Genomic DNA, 15,421 nt, shown 5'->3' on the forward strand with positions numbered 1-15,421 from the left:
GTTGTCTATTCGTCCACGTTATTTCTAATCTTTAGCCTAAACTGGATCTGCCAAAATTTGTGCCAGTTGAAAAACAAAAGGGACTCATTCATGAAACAAGAACAAATATTATTTCAACTTTTGTACAAGCGAAACTAATTTCTGTAAATTTGTGTAAACGTAAATTGTGCATAAGCGAACAAATTTCTGTGTATATCATACGTAAAACACTTGTACATGAACTGCGTCTTGCGTGAATTACATGCAACCATTTTAAGAAAATCTTTGCGCAAGACTTTTGAATTGCGTGAATTCTGACCTATGACAATTCTTATGTAAATTGTCACGCACACGCAGAAATAATTTGTGTACGTATTCAAATGTCTTAAAACCAAGCTGAACTGTTAACTGACCAATGGCTTTTTTTGCGCACGAGAAAATTTTGTACGAATGGTTTATACAGAAATACGTTCTACTTGTCTTTCATGAAAGAGGCCCAAAAAATGGAAATGTTTTCCTATAATTTACCCCTTAATGATTACGTTTCGTATTGGGAAGTTTGAGTCGGTCAGTTTATGATATACTGTTCTCTTTGCCAAATCGTATAACCTCTAGCAAAAACACAAAAGCACATGCGCACTACAGCGTTATCGCGCAGTATTAAAATTGACGACTCTTTGCTTACCTAGTACAGCGGTCGAGTCAACTGACTTGCTACTTAACCCTCCCGGAAAGTTGCAGAAAATTTCGTTCGTAAGACTGATCATGTAAGAAATTATAATCATGCTAAATTTTTGGAATGCATCTTTGCTTGACCTCACTTGATTCGTTTGAGTTAATGTAATATCGCTCTGTAATGAACTGCAGTTCGGCGTAAGTGTTTTTATCTCAGCACAGTGCCGTATTGGGGCTTCTGAAATATCGATAGTTGTTCATTTCCATCTCAGTGTTATGTTTCGTTTACCACACTTTGTCACAATCAACTTCAGACAAAACAGGGTAAGCTTTCACGGCCAGCACAATTTCACTCACACACACACACACACACACACACACACACATTTGTTAGATGTTTAGTAAAGCACAAACACACAAGGAGTTCTCGCTGAGACTCTTCACTCAGGGGTTTTCTGCACCACACGCATCTGAAATCTGTTTGTTGTTTCTTTTGTTTCTTTCTTTCTCTTAAGTGCTATTTAACAAGTGTATTTTAAAGGAAAAAACGATGTGTAGTTTCTTTGCATTTTGGCTCATGTCAAGTTTTTTGGAAATGTATGTGTTTATCTAATGTGCCGTAACAAAAGCTTGTCGTCTGTAGATTAATATCATTTTGTTTGATTCTAAAAAGATTTAAATAGTTTTAAGTATTGTCTTGAGAAAAGCCAAAGTCAATGCATTTCAGTGGATTATGTAAGCGTGATACATGTTTGTTTGACAACACTTTGAAAATCTGTCATTGGATGGGAATTTAAAAAGTACAAAAAAAGCAGGCTTTCCTATTTCTATCACTGATTGTACTTATGCCTTTTGTACCAGTGGAACTTTTTATACTGGCAATTAAAGGAAAAAAAGAAAAAAAAAAAACTATCTGACAGGCTGCGCGGCTCCAGCCAGGGGCCGACAGCAACTGCTTCCCGAGTTTGATTTCTAGTTGGCGTCCAGAACGTTAGGTTTTGATATAAAGATTTTTTAGAAGAACTTTGGCTTGGTATCTTTAGCCTCCTCTTCTTTATTCTTCACATCAGTATTTGCTTTCCTTTTTCTTTCTTCTTTCGTTCGTTTCCTTTCTCGGAAAGAGGGTCGAGGAGTTTTCCTCTTGGCTTATAAATACGTAATGCCGTTTGTCTTTACAAAGAGTTTTTACAACAGCGGTAAGTTTCATTTAGTTAAGTATTGTGCAGTCACCATGATAAAGACGATTAGACGATTTAGAAGTATTTAGTCACCTTCAGTGGATAAATGTATTAGTTTGACAAACAAGATAAAAGTAATTTGAGGACTTTGCTTTTAGCTGTTTAGATTTTTCTGGTTTCTCTGTCTTTGCTGTTAACCTAACTGTGTAGCTGGAACAGTCAGACTTATTTTTGTAAATGTATGTTCTTGTGTGATGCAGTTTTTTGCCTCTGTCTCCGATATTAAACCATTTTTCCTAATACTCGTCTCTTTCTCTGTGGCGTGGTGTTCCAGTACCTGTCCGATGTTGTACAAATGTTCACGCAACCCTCCGGTGTTTCACGTCTCGTTTCTATCTCCCTTCTCACTTTTTTCTGTACCGTTTGTTGGATTGTTTCTTGGTTATTGGTTTTCCTCTTTGTTATTTATTTTATTTACATTGTGATTAATTTCAGTCTCATCACCAAACATGGTAAATATACATAAAGATTTATATATGTATATTTCTGTGCAGCCCAACTTGCTGTAACAGTAGATGGACAGCCGTTTATAAAACACTCCTTTTGCTTCCTAATGAAGCGAAAAACTGGAAATCTTATCATCATTTTTAAAAACTGACCAGTTTTTCTACTAGATTTGAAATGTAACAAATACTCGCCGATGTCGGGGTCGAGGATTTCCTGCTGGCATAAACCTGAAGGCGCTTACTAAGAGGTCACACTGTTCTGTACTGTACCGCTGCTCTGGGCGAGACCCCCGTCTGTCCTTCTGTCTGTGTCCCTATCCACTATGTGCTGTCCATGTGTCCACTGCATCCCTACAGAGATACCAGAGAGTCCCAAATCAATTTACTACCATTATATAAAGCTTTACAAATGATAGATTAAGTGTTCCAGAATTTTGGAAACTCCAGTTAGAGTAGGTGCCAGGGATTTTGTTTTTTTGCGTATTCATACAGAAAAGGGATAGTGCACCCAACAATAAATATTCTGTCATTTACTCACCCTCATGTCACTCGAAATGTGTATGGTATAACACACATTTGTGGCCCTGGACCACAAAACCAGTCTTAAGTCACGGGTATATTTGTAGCAATAGCCAAAAATCCATTGCATGTGTCAAAATTATCGATTTTTCTTTTATGCCAAAAATCATTAGGACATTAAGTAAAGATCATGTTCCATGAAGATATTTTGTAAATTTCCTACTGTAAATATATCAAAACTTAATTTTTGATTAGTAATATGCATTTTTACACCCTCAGAGTCCAGATTTTCAAATAGTTGTATCTTGGCCAAATATTATCCTAACAAACCATACATCAATGGAAAGCTTATTTATTCAGCTTTCAGATGATGTATAAATCTCAATTTCGAAAAATTGACCCTTATGATTTGTGGTCCAGGGTCACATGTTCTGAATGGGACAAAAACACCATAAATGTAGTCCATAGCCTGCTACTTGTGCGCTATATTTCGTGCCTTCTAAAGAAATATGATTGCTTTTGTGCGAGGTGCAGAATTGATGGCAAAATGTGCATTTTTGGGTTCACTGTCCCTTTAATTCTGAGATTCCACTGAAAACTGGTTCTAAAGAGAAAATAACCGGATAGCACTTTGCTCTTGTGTTGAAGAAATAAAGAGGTTTTTGTTGCAGGAATATTTTACCACAAAGACACATCTAAGGATGAACATTTTTGGGGTTTGTTTCTGTTACTTTACCGGAGGTACAAAGCAATAAAAGTGTGAGTCACAATAGTTCAACTTAAAAGTTCCATGTTGGTGCATTTTCAGACATGATGCTGTCAAAATACGTTACATCAGAATCACTTCAGAAAAAGCAGAACTAAGAGAGTCCGTGTCACTGTGTGTGAAAACTGAACTTAGGGCTATATAAGAAATCAGAAAACTTTATCAAAAGCGTCTGCTGCTGGAACACAGAAGCATCACATCAGACCGGTACAAAAGACTTTCTCTGGCTCTGAGCTGAAGGAAGAGTGTCTTTTATGGAGAGCGAGAGAAAAGAAAAAAAACTGGATCTGACCAATCATGAGCATATGGCTGCAGGTAAGACTAACCAGAAGGATGCGTTTTATGTGATATAAAATATTGCAACTATATAGTAGCCTATATTCTAGTTCGGATAAAGCAAAACGTTAGCAACACACACACACACACCACTTAATATGGAACTATTGGTGAGTGCTTTTAATGTAATGTGGCTATTTAACTACTGCCATGGTAACAACAAATAATATAACAATATATAAATGGACATTACATATATTAACATACCTAATGTCCCGGAATAACAATATTCAAAGCATTGAGGAAAAAGCTTTTTAAATACTTTTAAGGTGTTTAAGGGCGAATTACGAACATGTTCCTAAAATCATATAGGCCTATTACAAGCAAATAGGCCTATCAGTGAGGTGTCAGGTATTTAAAGTGACTACTTTGAAAGCAATGCCTATTTTTTTAATGCAAGGAGAGAACAAAATACTACCGAAATGTATATACGTTATTTGTATCACTGCTTCTATGAAAATTAATATAGTGATTGAACACGAGCACTTTCAACACATGGTGTTTGTTGCCCTTTAGTGGTCACCCTGTGCAAGTGGGAGATACAAGGTGGGTATTGCCATTTATCTGGTAAATATGTACACTTCAAGTGTCAAATGGTTTTAAATGAAGAGTCTTTATGTAAAAATGTACCAAAAATAAAATAATAATAATCGATATTACAACGTATCATGACATAGTACTATTTGAATCAGTTATAATGCTGTGGGCTACATATCATAGTATTATAGCAGGCATTATACCTTCTTAACGTTAAGCTTAGAGTAACTACATGTAATACAAGGCAAACAAAGCAAGGGCAACACACGACCAAAGAGATTTGTCTAAACTACAGGAAGTACTAGCCTACACTAACAAATGGTCCGTGAAATTATCATCAAATTATGGACTGTTGTGAGTCACTTGCTCATATGAAAATGCTGACAGAAATATAGGCTATGATTCCATAAATCCATATACACCCAATCACAAAAAAAGGAAGAAAATATCATTATAAGGCTGAAATCTACCCGGTGTTTAAGGGGACACTTTATTTTAGTACTTAGTAAACAGTAAAACATGTATTACAAGCAACTAACTTCAACCAAACACGCTAACACTTTATTTTTTTAACATGTCCTTGTTACACATTAGGCTACATGTACTTACTATTATAATAACAATAAAATATGCGTGATTACATGCAAGTAACCCTAACCCCTAACATATAGTAAGTAGGGTGTATTTAATTAATATTACTCCGTAGCCTACTTAATTGTATAATTACACTGTAACAAGGACACCTTCAAATAAAGTTTAACCCCAAACACTAACCCTATAGTAGTAAGTACATATTAATTAATATTACACAATACTTATTTTGTGTAATTACACTAGCACTAAAATAAAGTGTTTTAAAAGTGAGAGTTGTATGCAGTTACATACACAGGCCACCAGATGGACACATTACTTCTTAAATTGTAAAAAATTAAAAGGCTCATCATGACACAGAATATGCATGAACTAACCCTGCGAGACAGGCAGCATTAAGTTATAAACAACCATTTATTAAAACGCAAAAGTTCAGAAACAACCACAACAAGAAATATTAGCCTATAGGCTATGCACAATCACATATTGTGTTGCTTTATCCGTGCGTGATATAGATTCAAAAGAAAAAGGATATTGAAGTATGATGTTTTTGCTTGACATAGCCTGATATAATTTGTTCATAACACAATTTATATTAACAAAAAAATGACATTTTCCTGTCTCAATTAAGTTATGCTGAACTTGGTCACCTTAAATGCACAGGAAGGGCTGGAAATCACGGTTAGCATCTCATTACACTCAAGACTCTGGTATCTATACAGTAAGTGCATGACTGCTAGTGCACTGTGATGTGTGGGCGGCGCGCGAGCACCTGAGCTGCTGCTGCAGGGGTTTCCATAGCGAGCGCACTCACTCACTTCAGCGGGAACACTTCCTGATGCGGGACAGTGCGTGTTTTCCGCTCGCATGTACGCCACAGAACCGGCTGAAGGGATGTAAGCGGAGCGCGGACGCGAGCGACGAAGGTAAACGCGCATTAATGATCAACTGTGATCGGGAGATATTGATCTGGGTGAAGTTGTGTTTGTTTTATGTGCTAAAGTAGCGCTAGCGGGGCAGTTTGAGCCCCTCAGAGTCAACCGAGGGAGTTTAAATCCCGGAAATGGGGCGATATGCTTGATTGTATGTTTATGAACTCTTCCAAGAGAGAAATACTGCGTTATTTACTCAAAAGTTGTTTATACTTGTATTCAATGAGGCCTAGCGAGCCAAACGCGCTGGTGGCCTCAAGCAGCAGGATTGATGCTGGTGGGCTGTTCATAAACACGCGCGCTGATTGGCTGAGTACACTGATGCAGAGCGTTGATTGGTTGAGCGCGCTGTCTTTCACGAGGTGTCCCGAACGCATTTAAATGTTTTGGTACATTAATTTGTGGAGATTTTCAGGTTTGAAATTCACAATACAAATGATTTCTGGTTTTAAATCACTATTTATCCAGCATACTGTACTGTAGGAAAACACTGAAATAGGTTAGTCAGCTTCCTGACATTTCTACTTCCTATAAAGTAATTGTGGCATTAGGCTACCATGTTTTTTTCTGATTAAGTCTAAATGTGGAAATAATTCCAAAACCATGATTGCTAAATAATTTTTTATGATGCAGCTCACCTCATCAATCACTGTCTAATTAAATATATTACATTACTAATTGATATATTTTGTGAGTGTAGTTTATATAAATCAGTGCTGGTCCTGTTTAAAGGGTTTGGGTGAGTGTGTTTTCATGTCTCACATTCTGCTGAGCTGTGCACATGCGCATGTGCTGACCACACACATCACTGTCCTCTTATATAGAGCAGAGCCCTACCAACATCAGCTTTCACAGCTGTAAGTCAACATGTGCGATCCAGAGCAAACAACGTCCATGAGTTAAATTTGCAAGAAATTTGCCTACTTAAAGTATCATAAAAAAAAACAAGCAAACAAACTATGCATTCGTGTTTATGCTTAAAACAATTTGCTTTTGTACTTTAATGTGCAAAGCAAACAATTGATTAGATAGAATTTATTAGAGAATAATGCATTTTACTGATCTCATGAGGGAAATTGTGGTGCATTAGCGGCCAGACAGAGATAAAACTAAAGTACATTGCATATTCTTATACATATTTTATGTATGGTCAATACAGTGGTCAAGAACAAATTATTCATATCTGTGTATCAGTAAATGCTGAACATAACATTATTAAATAGTAAAACTTTCAATTTTGGTTAAGCAGAGTAAGACAACAAGTTCATCAAACTCAAAATAGACAAACAATCACATGTTATGTCATGACATAAATACAAAGTAAAACAATAATCTAAATGTCTGTAGCACTTAAATTCATTTCTTTTCAGTGTGTGAGATGTCGTTCAGTTCAAATCAGTTCAATTGTGTATTTTTATTTAAATTCCCTATAACACATTGAATTGTATACATATTATCATCATGTTATTTTATATTATGTATCAATATAGCTATGTATTAATTTAAACCCTATTTTAATGTGGGTTACATGTGTATAAATCTTAAAGCACTGTCCCAGATGAAATGATGTTGTGGTTTGTTATAAGACTATTAAAAAGAAAACGTAGCTCTAAACAATCTGAACCCCCCAGACAGTCACAGTAGCAGCATCCCTGAAGCCTTCGTTGTTCTCCTAACTGCTGTGAATGAAGTAAGAGGCAATCTAATAGCTGAAACACATAGATGTTTGATGGATGACTTCAGCTGGAGAGGTAGAGGGGAGCTGATGAGGAACTCAACTGGTTTAGCCCACAGATAAGGATAGATCACTTCCTGTGTGCGGGGGAGGATGTGCCATGGCAACAAAATGGAGCAAAGCTTTCATAGCTGGTACATTAGACATTTCTCTGGTGGGCACTGGTGTAGGAAGCAGTTATTACTTTTGTGAAACACTTCCCCCAACCCAGAAACACACACACATTGCCATTGTTGTCTTGTTACTTGCCGTTTTGGATGAGTGATATAGCTAACAATATTTCTGGCTTATTTATTTGTTAGAAACAGGATGTTTTTTGTTGCTTTGCTTTGCTCTGCGTTTTTCGTTTTGTATGGTTCTGTTTTATTTTGTATTGCTTTTGCTTTGCGTTTTTTTGTTTTGTTTTGCTCTTCATTTTTTGTTTTGCTTTGTATGGTTCTGTTTTGTTTTGCCTGGCTTTGCTCTGTGTTTTTGTTTTGTTTTGTATGGTTCTGTTCTGTTCTCTTCTGTTTTTTGTTCGGTTCTGTTTTGTTTTGCCTTGCTTTGGTCTGTTTTTTGTTTTGTATGCTTCTCTTCTCTTCTCTTCTCTTCTCTTCTCTTCTCTTCTCTTCTCTTCTCTTCTCTTCTCTTCTGCGTTTTGATTTGTATGTTTTTTTGTTTGTTTTGTTTTGTTGGGTTTTTTAATCAATCCAGATCAATTCGACTAAACAGATGTTGTAGCTGATTCAATGCAAATGCAGTAATATAGCAGAAGTAGTAGTATTTAATTTTTGCTTTATTTAGTCACAATGGACTCTTGGAATCTTAATATTAAAATTTAATATAGAATTTTAATACACACATTCACACAAACGTCTATTAGCATGACCTTGCAATGGACAAGAAAAAGTATATTAAAACCAAATTATATTCTCAACTAAATAATAACAGAATTTATTACAAATACTCAATATATAGCCCAAAGTGAGACTACTCTAACTGCAAAAAAAAAAAAACTTGCATAAAGACACAGCGCTAAAGGTCTTCACATTCCTGAGCTGCTCCCCTGGCTCTGAGGGGCGGCCAGTGCTGGTACTGATGCCCACTGGCAGAGAGAACCGGTCTGGTGCAAAACGAGGCGGTCAGCCCACACACACAAATATGCACACATATTCAGATGTTAAATCAAATATGATGTGGTTGTGTTGAATGTACTAGATTAAGTTCACTTTTCTATGGTTGTTCCTCTTTGTGTCATGCTATTGACAGCAACGTGAACATATGGCCACAGTAATCCCAGCGTTAAGACCAGCTTTCCAGAGTTCGCCCCCTCTCCCTCTCTCTTGCTCACCTGGCTGATGTTTACGCTGTCTTTTTGACTTCCATGCAATCTGAAAAAGGTAGTTCACGCAAAAATGAACATTCTGTCATCATTTACTCTCCCTAATGTTGTTCCAAACCCATGTGACTTTCCTTTTTCCATGGAAGGCAAAAGATGTTTTGAAGACTGTTCACGCTTTTACATGCAATGAAAACAGATAGTGACTAGACAAACTAAAAGGAGAAGAAAGAACGATAAAAGTTGGTGCAACTCGTACTCAGTATTACAAAACTGGCTTTGTGTGAGGAAACAGAGTGAAATATATTCCTCTGTTCGTTTAAAAATGTTCTTCCCGCTTTGGTCAATACAAGTCCCAGCTATGCAACACGTTCATGTAAATTGTATTCATTTTGGTTCCATATGGTTTTGAGAAACATTTTGTAACAGTGCAAATTAAATGACTCTACAAGTCTCATGTTGTGTAACCAAGTAAAAAGCAACATGAAATCATTTTTAAAAATATATTATACTTTTCATTGTAAACCTTCCACATACACTTTTTTTTTTTTTACAAATAGGCTACATGACTTCTTAATTCATAAATATCATAACATATCAACATAATTATTGTTAAGTTTACAAATATTTAAGTTAAGTTGCTATGTCATTTTAGTGACTTCAGGTTGCACTATGTGTGACTTTCAAATATTTATAGTATAATAAATACTATATGATTCAACAATAGTCTACAAGATATTGAATGGGATTATTGTAGTCAGAATCAGAATGAGCTTTATTGGCCAAATATGTTTACACATACAAGGAATTTGTTGTAGTGACAGAAGCTCCTCAGTGCAACAGAAAGACAGCAACAGGACAGGACACATATAATAAAAGAATAACAACAAATAACCAGATAGGCAATGTACAAAGCAGCAAAAACACAATATATAATATAGACAACTATGTATGTACAGGTCAAGTATGTGCAAATTAGAAATGAGAAAATAAAAATAAAATTTGTGAGTATGGTGAATGGATATTGTATTATATTTGTGTGTTCCACGTTTATTGTTGAGTGTTTATGAGATGGATTGCCTGAGGGAAGAAACTGTTCCTGTGTCTGTTCGTTCTGGTGCACAGAGCTCTGTAGCGTTGACCAGACGGTAACCGTTCAAAGAGGGAGTGTGCTGGGTGTGAGGGGTCCAGAGTGATTTTACCAGCCCTTTTGCTCACTCTGGATAAGTACACTTCTTGGAGAGTGGGGAGGGTTGTACCAATGATTCGCTCAGCAGTCCAGACTACCCTCCGTAGTCTTCTGAGGTCAGATTTGGTAGCTGGGCTGAACCAGACAGTTATAGAAGTGCAGAGGATGGATTCAATGATGGCGGAGTAGAACTGTTTCAGTAAGTCCTGTGGCAGGTTGAACTTGCTCAGCTGGCGAAGAAAGTACAACCTCTGCTGGGCCTTCCTGAGAATGGAGTCTATGTGAATCTCCCTCTTCAGGTCCTGGGAGATGGTGGTGCCTAGGAATCTGAATGACTCCACTGCAGTCACAGTGCTGTTCATGATGGTGAGTGGGGGGAGAGCAGGGGGGTTTCTCCTGAAGTCCACAATCATCTCCACAGTTTTGAGCGTGTTAAGCTCCAGGTTGTTGAGACTGCACCAGACAGCCAGCTCCTTAACCTCCTGTCTGTAAGCAGACTCATCATCGTCCTGGATGAGGCCGATAGTTTATTTGAATTTGGCGCTCCCTCCAGTCAGCCATGACGCACGCTGTGACACGCACGCTGTCATCTGAGCGGGGCGTAACTTAGCGATCTGCTTTATCCATTAAAAAACTGTTGGTTTTTTTTCTACATTTTTTATATGTGTGTGTGTGTATTGTGTGGGGAATGTGGCCGGATCTGCATGATTATAATCTGTATGGATGCACATCAGCGTGTTTATTACCGACTCTATGACGGCTATCATTGTGATTCAATGATCAGCTATTATTGATTATATGGCCCATCTGTATGATTATCATCTGAATGGAAGCACATCCGCATGTGATTACTGACTCTATGACCATGTCTGGCAATCAGAATACTTCAGTATACATACTATATACAAAGCATTTTTTTTCTATTTTTGTTTCCTTTTTTATTACTCAAATAATTATTTTTGTATTTTTTTGTGCTCAAATAAATCTATCTATTATTTTATAGTTGAAAAACTATGCAGGAACATGTATAATGACTAAAATAGCTTGTATAATTCTGCAATCCATTTGGTGGTTATTTTTCCTCAAACAGGGGGGTGGGGGGGACTATACATAGTTTCAGAAAAAATATTGCAGGAATCTCATTTTTCATGGTATCTTCTTCAAATTTGAAATATAAACTCATGAGACACGTGGCTTTCAATCCATTACTTTTCTGGATTGCTCCAGGACTTATTTCATGTATTTGTATATGAAATAAAAAACATTCAGTGTGGAAAAATATTTTTCAAGACACGTCAGTGTCTATAACTTTTTATCTTTTTGAACATTATCAACTCTGGATGATAGATAGTAAAGCATAGAGTGTCTTCTTTCCAAAGATACCTAATTTGTTTGTGTAGCACACTTTGTCACGAACTGTTACCATTTTAATTTAGGTAGGTTATTTTCACCTGTGAGGCCCACAATGGGGGTGAAGGTTAACAGGTTAATACAGGCTTTGCAGATTTAAGTTTCTGCCTGTAGGACGGTATAAGATGAACCAAACAGTGATTAGAGAGTCCTAAAGCTGCTCATGGAACCGAGTGATATGCATCCTTTATTGTTGTGTAACAGTGATCCAATATATTACTGTTTCTGGTGGGACATGTGATGTGCTGTTTGTATTTTGGCAGTTCTCGGGAGAGATTTGCTTTATTAAAGTCCCCGAGAATGATTAAAACCGAGTACAGGTGTTGTTGCTCACTCTCTGTGATCATATCAGCGAGTTTCTGTAAAGCTGTGCTCACGTGCGCTTGCGGTGGAATGTAGACGCTCACAAGAATGAACGAGCAGAACTCCCGCGGCGAATAGAACGGCTTGCAGTTTATGAAGAGCGTTTCTAGATCTGAACAGCACATCTTCTTTAACACAGTTACATCTGTACACCACTTCTCATTGATGTAAAAGCACGTCCCGCCGCTGCGCGATTTCCCCGTTGATTCTGCGTCCCGATCTGCTCTGATTAGCTGATAATTAGGCAGATGTAGCACGCTGTCCTGTATGTCGCCATTCAGCCAGGTTTCCGTGAAACACAGAGCAGCAGAGTTAGAAAAATCCTTGTTTGTCCGGGAGAGCAGAAGGAGTTTGTCCGTTTTGTTGGGTAGAGAGCGGAGATTCGCCAGATGGATGCTAGGCAACACCGTTCTAAATCCGCGCTGACGAAGTTTCTCGAGCGCGCCGGCTCTCTTCCCCCGCCGCCTGCGCCTCCTGTAGCGTTTGACCAGAGCTACGGCTCCGCCAACTACAATGTCCAGCAAAACGTCCGAAAAATCCAAATCCGGTAAAAGATTTTGTGGTGTGTTCTGCCGAATGTTCAGCAGGTCATCCCTGGTAAAACTGATCGTATTTGAAAAACAAAAAACAGGAAAAACAAACAAAAACAGTACAAACACTGGAGAGCAATGCACAATAGATGCCATCAGCGGCGCCATCTTGGTCTATCGTATCTTGGTCTATCGTAGTCAACTTAAACTAAAAAAAAAACAAACATAGGAAACTTTTTAATATTTCTTTTTATTTTTCTTTTAACAAAGTTCAAGTTCAAAGTGAGAAAAAAAACTATGTAGGCATATAAAAAAAGTTAAATCACTAAAACTTTAAAATTAAACATTAAAATGGAAAATATAAAAATAAAAGCTAATTCAAGATATTAATAAAAACTATCATCAGTTGGGCTGCTTTTAAGACACTTTAATGGTGCTTTTTATAATTTTTGGTCACTGTTTATTTTCATTGTGTAGTAAAGACTGAGGTTTGGAGCAATGTTAGGCTAAGTAAATAATAACTGAATTTTCATGTTTTGACGAGCTATTCCTTTAACTCAGATTTTGCTCATCACACAAGCATGTGATGGAAGATCTTGTTCCCATCCTGGGTCGACCCTTACCATTTCCTGTCACTTCCACCCGGTTTGCATCATCTTATTACAGTGATTACCTCCTCTCGCTGCTGTCCCATTACTATCATACACACACAATGAAACTGATCATTACTCTACTATGGTGAATGGTGACTGCAGGAGGCAGGGGTGGTGTGTAAGTGAGAGGGGTTATTAGTCATCCTAAATAAAGGAGTGAGACAGATAAAATAAGAAAAGGCAGGAAGGGTGGGAGTAGCGGTTAACTCTCTCACATGGGTCATGACAGTGAGCCTGATACTACAGTCCTGATATCATCACTGTGTGTGTGTGTTTGTATTTGGTGCAGGGTGGTGAAATGAGCTTTCATGAGGTCTTATGTAATAGACCACTTTTTAAAGCTTTTAAGCTGCTGTTTATTTTTGTTTTTAATTTTATTTTTCCCTCCTATCCCATCTTAATGTTTAAAGACAATAAGTAAGCCATTTTTTGGTTGACTTCCTGAAGAGTTGACTTTCCTGTGATACTTATCAAAAAAAATCCTTTCTTTGTTTGAGCTGGTTGGCATGTAAGTTTCTGACCGTTGAGGATGTGTGCTGATATTTTATAATCAATTAGCCAGGTGGATGATAAAATTGGTGGAAAGTCCCATAGAGTTACACTTAAAGGTGGGGTAAGTGATTTCTGGTAGCCAATGTTGATATTTCAAATTACCAAAACAAACACGCCCCTACCCCAAAAGGGTCTCGCCCCTATTTTGATAGCTCTGCCCCACATATACTTACGCAACACAGGCATCAATTAGTTCTGTGAAACAAAGCAAAACCAGTGTTACTCACCTATCGAGAAGAAACAAAGCAACCTTGGCGTCTGATCGCAGGCCTTCCCGCTCTTTGAGTTCTCTCCAGTGCTTGAAAGCTGATGCGATATTAAGATGGGTCCTACTTCTTGCCTTATCGCAACACCGTGTCTACATCGCGTGGTGCGACAAAATACTATAGAATTCATTATAATCAGTGATGCTGTCTACACTGGATGGGACACGACAAATCCCCGACAGTAAACTTCTACCACATTCTTTTTATGATGTATTGACACAAATTTCAAATGATTTTCAACGGTCGCTTTGTCGCGTCCTCTGCATCATGAGTAGACACGTCCCTAACTGCTGATTGGCTACAAGTTTGTTTTGGTACTTGGCCCATTTTCTAAAGCATTTTTGAAAAAAATAGATACCACACCTTTAAGGAGGTATTTGAGCCATATCTAGAGGAGAGGCTTCAGATTTTTTACTAAAAGTGAAATTGGAAAATTAAAAAACAAAATTTATGTTGTTTTGATAAAAGCCCCCAGTAGACATGCGCATATATATTTATATATATATATGTGTGTATATATATATATGTATATATATATATATATATCAGGGTTTCCGTTGTCCGGTAATTGCCGGACATTGGCCGGAAAAAAATGAAATGTCCGACAAAATTAAATCTCTCCGGTCAAATTGTCCGATTAAAATGGCCTAATAATCCCGCCCCACTAACACAATCTGAATTTGAGAATAAGCCTAAAATGTATAAAGCAAAAATACACCGACCTTTGGCTATGTTATAAAGGAACAGGCTCTACCGTTTGAAAGTTATTAAACAACATCGCATGCTGCATTTAAAATAAAGCGCACGCCTAAGGGTCTTTTGCGTGCTCAAGTTCGTTATTTCAAATGGAGACGCGCGGTATGCGAGCTGCGCTTGTTTTTTCCAGGCGCGTCCGCGCCGCATCGAGATAAAAACATCTCAACTTTTCAGAATGCCGCAAGCGCACCGCAGGTCATGTGACAAGAACCAACCAATCAGCTTCCTCACCTTTTCCGTTACTTTGAAACCTCAGCAGCGTTTTTGAAGTATGGGGTGCACCCAAACACTGCGGCGTTTTTTACTTTTCTTAGTAAATAAATCTTGTAACAGAGTTACAGCAAGTGTTTTTCGGTGTTGGAAATCCATTGCTGAAATTTCCTTGTTGTAATGGAGAGCGCAGCTGATGGTTGTTTAGCAACGACAGACGCCTCCGGAGCGCAACCGCCCGAGCGCTTTGGAAAAAAAGAGAAAGCGGCGCGCCTAGCGTTTTCCACGCGTTTTTAGGCGCGATATGTGAATGGCCCCTGAGACGTCTATTTATAATAAGCGCAGCATTCTTTTGTTTGCCTATAATTCTAATATCGTTCTCACCTATTATATTATCTTATAGCTCTTCAATAATATGCA

The 15,421-nt window shown here is 37.7% G+C and overlaps 1 protein-coding gene across 1 annotated transcript in view; it reads left to right on the plus strand.

Moving 5' to 3' along the window:
- Positions 1 to 5,810: 5,810 nt before the first annotated feature.
- Positions 5,811 to 15,421, plus strand: part of LOC306858574 (USP6 N-terminal-like protein) — a 63,520-nt gene continuing 53,909 nt past the window's right edge. The window contains exon 1 of the mRNA XM_079399161.1: positions 5,811 to 6,013. The gene's annotated coding sequence lies outside the window, so the exon portion shown is untranslated. The remainder of the gene's footprint in view (positions 6,014 to 15,421) is intronic.

Source organism: Barbus barbus, assembly GCF_936440315.1.
Source record: "Barbus barbus genome assembly, chromosome: 39".
Classification (NCBI taxonomy): Eukaryota; Metazoa; Chordata; class Actinopteri; order Cypriniformes; family Cyprinidae; genus Barbus; species Barbus barbus.